We start from the raw sequence: 7,238 nt of genomic DNA on the forward strand, positions 1-7,238 counted from the left end.
ATCATGCAGCACAGAGTGAGGCCAGGGCTCTATAGACAGCCAGCCACCTGAGAGGGCACCAACAACAGTGAAGCTAGTGCACTCAGACCTAAGAAGGGACATGTCAAATCTGGGGCCATGTGGTTCCTGGGAAGGAACAGAGTGTGATACACAGTGAGACCTGGACTCTGTAGCCAGCCAGACAGCCATATGTACAGGTACCGGAGGCAGAGAAGACTGCACATAAACCTAAAACTGGGTGTCTAAGGAAACTCTGTATCTCATTAGAGGGTTCCCTCCTATCCTGCTAACATACAAGATGGAAAAAGCAAGGACAGTCCATGAAATACAAGCAAAAAAAAAAAAAAAAAAAAAACTACCTGGTTCCCTCCCATTGAAGAGGGGAGGGAGCACAAGTCCCCAGAACTGTTGAGTCAGTGCTGGAAAACTTGATAGCAAGAGTGAGTTTGAGCGGATATTTGGAGATGAGCAAGGAAATAAGGAGAAAGGGGGGAAATTGTATGATTTAGAAAAAGAGAAGATTGAGTCTTGGAATTAATTCAATAATATACTCAAATGCCTCAAGTACAACAAAACACACACAAAAAGACATCCATGAACATGACAGAAAATGTCTGAATTAAAAGAAAACCATAAAAAAGCAAAAATTAGTTTTATGTAGGCCAGGTTAGTGTGAAAAATAGAGGACCTTCAAACAACAATGTTAAATATCCTCACAGAAAGTAAAGAACACACAGGAAACAAACTAATGAAAATCAGGAAAAAACAAACAAACATGAAACTCAAAAGAAGAATACAGAAATCATTAAAAAAAACACTGGGATTGAAATAAATACTTGAAATGGAAAACACAAAGGAAAGATTCAAATTATATTCAAGCAGACAGAAGACAGAATAAGTGGACTAGAAGACAGGGTAACTAAACATATCAAGCCTCAAGAGAAAGAAGAGAAAAAAAGCAACAAAAAGTGAACAAAGCCAAATGAATTGTAGGACTCAATTAAGGAAGCCAACATTAGGATTTTTGGATTTCCAGAACGATAGAAAGAGCTATAAAAAATTTTCCAAGATATAATGGCAGAATATTTCCCAGACCTGAATGATGAGTCAAGCCTGAAAATACACAAAGCCAGGTGAACTCCAAAAAGAAGGAATACAAAGAGGTCTACACAAAGATATATTTTTAACAAAATTTTTGAAAACCAAGAACAAGGAGAGAGTCCTGAAAGCAGCATGAGAAAAGCGCAATATAACATATAATGGTCCTTGATAAGAATTAGTGTGGATTTCTCCTCAGAATCCCTGGAGCCCAGGAGGAAACTGACACCAAACTCGTTGCTATCTAGTCGATTCTGACTCACAGGAATCCTATAGGATACAGTAGAACAGCCCCATAGGATTTCCAAGGAGTGGATGGTGGATTTGAACTGCTGACCTCTTCATTAGCAGCCGGTCTCTTAAGCACTGCACCATCAGGGCTCCAGGAGCAATGGAATGACATATATAAAGTATTGAAGGAAAAGACTTATCAACCAAGAATTCTTTACTCAGCAAAGCTATCATTCAAAATTAGAATGAAATCAAGACATTCCCGAATAAACAAAGTTGTGGGAATTCATAACCACCATACCTTCTCTGAAAAAAAAAAAATTAAGGGAGTTTTGAAGACGGAAAAAGAAGACTACACAGTTACTTCTCTGCATGTGGGAAAGTACAAAAAAAAAGAAAAAGAGATCGCCAATAAAGGTGATAAAACCAAAAAAAAAAAAAAAAACCAAACTCAGTGCCATCAAGTTGATTCCGACTCAGCGACTCTACAGTATAGGCAAATATAAGGACCAGTTGTGTGTATTCTTATGGGGTAAACTTAATAGGGTCTCTATGAATCAAAATCGACTTGACAGCACACAACAAACTTAGCAGTTAAGTTCCACAAGCAATGCAACAACAAATGCATAAGTACTAAGTACGGACTTATACTAACATAGTATAATGATGTAGCCTGAATCGACTCGACGGCTCTGTGTTTTTTTTTTTGGGGGGGGGGTGTCATAACAGCAGAAATGGGGAGGGAAGACTTCGTTACCTGAAAAATCTTCAGGAACTTTTAGATTTTCCACAGAAGCTGTCCCTGCTGTTGTCGTACAGGGCGTGTTTCCATAGCCTGTACTGAACACATTTGGAACCTGGTCCATTGGCAGCTGTAGATAAATAGTAAATAAATAACAAAATTAACAAAACTCAGAACATAAAAGCACACATAATATTACGTTAAATAATAATATCATTCACGTGTAAAAGCCACTCGTATTGTAACCTCATATCTGTGGAGTATGATTTCTTCTTTGTTTTTTCCTTATATTCTTATGTGTCTTTGAAAGTCCTGTTTTTAAACTTTAATGTGTGGTTTGCTAGTGCCTAGTTAACTAAGAATTTCAGTTTTTTAAATCTTAAAGCAACACATGTTTTAGTCATGCTTCGTTGTATGTGAAGACCAAGGTAGAGATGGTTGTCATTCCCACTCATTAGCGGAAAAAGAAAGAAAAGAATAGCAGCAAGCAGGTTCTAACAGAGGAATTTCAGGGAGGAAGATGGAAGGAGCCTCCTGATGAGAGAGGAGCAACATGCTCTGGTCCCGATCAGAAGAAATATCTCCCGTGGCTATTTGATCCCCTTTGGTCTATATGGAAGGTGGGCTGCTCACTTCTAAGTCCCCCCAAAATGGGAGGAAACCACCCATCTCTCACCGCTCCTTTTGGTTCAAAAAGAAAGCAGAGACTTCATAGGCCCTAGACGAAGGTGAGCTACGGAGCCAGACCTTTATACACATCTAAAAACAAGAGAGGGCAACATAACCTAGGTATAGGTGATAAAAGGTTCTAAATAGCTGATGACATACAGTAGACGTGTTCAGTCATACAAGGTTTCTTTTCTTCACCCAACGATTAAAGACTTTAAAATAGTCTCAAAATTCTAAAACAAAATGATACAAAAGTCCATATGGTTATGTTTTGGAGCCCTGGTGGCACAGTGAATAAGAGCTTAGCTGTTAACCAAAAGGTCAGCAGTTCAAATCCACCTTGGAAACCCTATGGGGCAGTTCTGCTCTGCCCTATAAGGTCGCTATGAGTCAGCATCGACTCGATGGCAATGGGTTTTATGGTTTTCTTTCAAGATACACCCAAATTATCTTCAGTGGTAAATTTTTACTATAATTGCAAGGCCATTTATGTGTCCCTATTTTTTTTTTATATGAGTGGCTGTCAGGGGACCTAACAAAGCTTTTGTTATTCAATGGAAAGGCTCCATGGCCTATCTGTGCCTGGGCTGTATTACAACGATAGTTAACAACATAGATTTTTATTGTCCGACATCCAAATAGATGAGCTTTCCTTTAGACTTTTTTGTAATTTATTTATTTTGTCAAAAAATGACTTAATTGAAACCCTCCCTGTGTCAGGAGTTTGGAAAGACCCTGTACCAAGTATGTACACATGAAACATGAGTGAAAATACAGGAAAATTTACCTTAATGGTCTTCTTTAGAAGAGACGGAGGCTGGGTCCCAAGAAATTTGTGTTTCTTAGGTGTTTCTCCTCTTCTCAGAGGCATGTTTGATGGCATTGCTTATCAAATACTTCCGGTCTAAGGGTGCCACCAAAGGAGACCCTCTTTCTTTGTAAAGATATTTGGTCTTTATTCTTTTCTTCTTAAATAATAAAAGAAAAAAAAAGCATGGAAAATGCAATGAAAAAAGAAATCCATACTTGTTGGTAGATGATGTCCAGTCGATTTTGACTCACAGTGACACCATGTGAGAGAGTATAACTGCTCCATAGGGTTTTCTTGGCTGTAATCTTTATTTACAGAAGCAGGTTGCCAGGTCTTTGTCCACAGAATCAAGGTTGAATCGCCAACCTTTTGGTTAGCAGACAAGTGCTTAACCATTAGCACCACCAGGGCGCCTTTAATTTATAATTATAATTACAATTATAAACTTATAATTTATACCAAATTCCTATTAATTATTGGTAGCACAATATGGTAGATGTCATTAATGTCACTGAATTGTACTTAGAAATGGTTAAAATGATGAGCTTTTTGTTACATGTTTACACAATAAAAATTTTAAAATAAGTACCAAAACAATTTTTATCATGATTACTTACCAAAAAAATCATGTATATAGTGCTATTTAAAGCATTACAAAAATTATAAAATACTATTTATAACTATTCTATTTAAAATTTATTAAAACCTAAAATCAACAGCACAGCTTCACTCTAGTAATGCTGATGAAGGTAAAACTGCTTCAAGAGTTCACGAGGGATCCGAGGACAAACTACTAAGAGTTCGATCCCAACTGGACAGGACAATGATTTTGTGCAGAATACCAAAACACCCTAGCTAGGCATAGCTTAATAAATTGATTAATCCAAAGCAGTGGGTTTCACCTTGGAGGAAGGGGGAGGATGAAGATGCCTGCTTTAGCAGTGACCTCAGAGAGATTTTGAAAAAGACATGTATTTGGGCCTCACCCCAATCCTCTCTAACCAAACCCAAAAAACCAAACCCTTTGCCATTGAGTCGATCGATTCCAACTCGTAGCAATCCTATCTATAGGACAGAGTAGAAAATGCCCCATATTGTTTCCAAGGCAGAAATCTTTATGTAAAGAAAGACTCCCATATCTTTTTCCTGAGGAGCAGCTGATGGGTTCATATGATTGATATTTTGATGAGTAGCCAACTCCTTTAACCACGGGGCAACCAGGGCTCCTTCGGGCCTGAGAATTTGTGACCCGTGAAAAGTCCCCCAGATGAATCGACAGGCACCTCCCACAACTTCAGCCCCTCCACATGATCCGTGTGAAGGACTGGTCAGCATAAATCCCTTGTCTAAGTGATGCTTCCCCTTTGTAGACTACTAGGAAAACTTTGACTGACATGTACTTGTCTATCTGATAGACAAACACATGTCTCCCATATACTAGCCCTCAGGGGAGCCAGAGGACTTAAACTGGGATTATTGCCCCAGGATCACTGGAGATCTTTCCTTTCTAAAAGCTGTTGTTGTTGCTAGGTGCCAGTCTAGAAAGTTTCGACTCATAGCAACCTTGTGTATTACAGTAGGAAACACTGTCGGGTACTGCTTCAAACTCACATCCGTTGTTTATGCTTGAGCCCATTGTTACTATCCCTGATAAATACAGCAGATGTCAAGGAGCTACCAAGCCTACTGTCAAAGCCATATCACTACCACTTATTATGTGACCTTGTCAGTGTCCCCATTTGTAACATGGAGATAAATGCATTACCTACCACATGATAATTCCTATTGCACTAAGGATCAAAAAGGTTCAAGCTGTAAAGCATGTGGAAGAGTGCCTAGCACACAGTTACCACTGTGTAAGTCTTATGTCCTATTTTAATTGAAAGTATCCGTGGTATACCATACTAATTCACTGTTTTATAAGAAACTGTTTGTAGGGTGGCCTGAGAATACAATGCAAAAAATATGAGAGCCACACATAAATTCAAAGATTCCCAATGGATTTCTTTTGACTTGATCCCTAGGGTTAAACTCCCATGATAAGGTTGCTTCATAGTTCAGATCCCCTTTGAAAAGCAATTACCATATTTTTAAGAAAATAACACCCAAGGTCTGTATTTGTCTGCCAACCTCTCCCTACCCTGCAGTGTATTTTCATAAGCAGATTATGCTAATTTTTTTAACAGCAACATGTGGAAAAAATGGCATATCAGGGCTTCTGAAAATATCTCCCAAGGGGAGGGAGCCTTTGGCAAAGAAATATAGAGGGCATTTGTTATTTGTGTAAAATATTGCATGCTTATTCTCCTTTCTGCATTGCTGTAGATGAAAGAGATCCCTGGTAGCCTAGTGGCTAAGAGCTCGGCTGCTAACCAAAAACGTTTGAAGTTCGAATAGACAAGCAGCTCCTTGGAGACCCTATAGAACAGTTCTACACTGTCTTATAGGGTCTGTATGAGTCAGAATCGAATCGATGGCAAAGGGTCATGGGAGATGGAAACGTGGCACAGTGGTTAAGTGCTCGGCTGCTAACTGAATGGTCAGTGGTTCAAACACCCCATCAGCTCTGTGAGAGAAGATGTGGGAGTCTGCTTCTGTAAAAAGTGTACAGCCTTGGAAACCCTATGGAGCAGTTCTGCTCTTTCCTATAGGGTAACTATGAGTCAGAATCAATACAAGAGCAATGGTTGTTTTTTATTTTTATTTTTTTCATCTCCCTGGATATTCATTCCCTCCTATTTACTTCCCTAACTACCTGCACTTCCCCTGTGACACCTGGTTATAATTATCTAGGTCTTCACTAATAATCTATCACTGTAGACAAGAATCATGTATGCTTGATGCCTAATAGAGTGTCCACCACACAGCAAATCAGTACTGAATGAATTAAGGTATTTTATTAATTCACATCTATATATAAGGTAGATGGGTAAAGTTTTGGGAAAAATACATTTAAGGTGAAGTAAACTTACCTGATGAAGAATCATAAGAGCTGCTAACATCAGCTACAATGATAATAGGAGATCCCAAGCACATTGCAGACTTCTGCAGAGAAGCACTGTTAACTTTTTGATCAATATTTATTAGTAATTTCCTTATGAAATCTTGGTGCAGTGGAACTTGTGTATCAGTCGGACTGCTCTCTTCAGACAGTTCTTCTGGAGAGTTTGCAGGCACAAGTAAACTCTGTGGCTCCTGAGAATTGGCAAAATAAGAACAGCGATATAAATTTCTTCCAAATACAGAAAGTTATAATAATGAAAACGTTCTTGCTTTTGATTATATTCTTTACCAAACTGCTCCTATTGACTTTTAGAAACTTCACTTGAGAAATAATACAAGCATTTATTAGCTGACTTTAAATATTCAATGGTGTAATGTAAAACAAACTTGAGGATTAAAATTATTGAAATAAAACCTCAGAGAGTTTCATAACTTCCTTAAATATGTCTTCCAATATATGAAAGAAGCAAAGCTAAAATTAATCATCACCAACAGTAATTATCTGTCAACCTAGCATAGGTACAGAATTAGAACTTAATAATCAGTGTTATCAGTAACTGTCTATAGGACCCATAAGTTTAGGTCCATTTAGTATGTGTATATATGGAAGTACAGAAATGAAACCAAAAAAAAAAAATCTCTCCCATCAATTCCGACTCATAGCAGCAACCCTGTAGCTTACTG

Source organism: Loxodonta africana, unplaced genomic scaffold (genome assembly GCF_030014295.1).
Source record: "Loxodonta africana isolate mLoxAfr1 unplaced genomic scaffold, mLoxAfr1.hap2 scaffold_41, whole genome shotgun sequence".
NCBI classification, from domain to species: domain Eukaryota; kingdom Metazoa; phylum Chordata; class Mammalia; order Proboscidea; family Elephantidae; genus Loxodonta; species Loxodonta africana.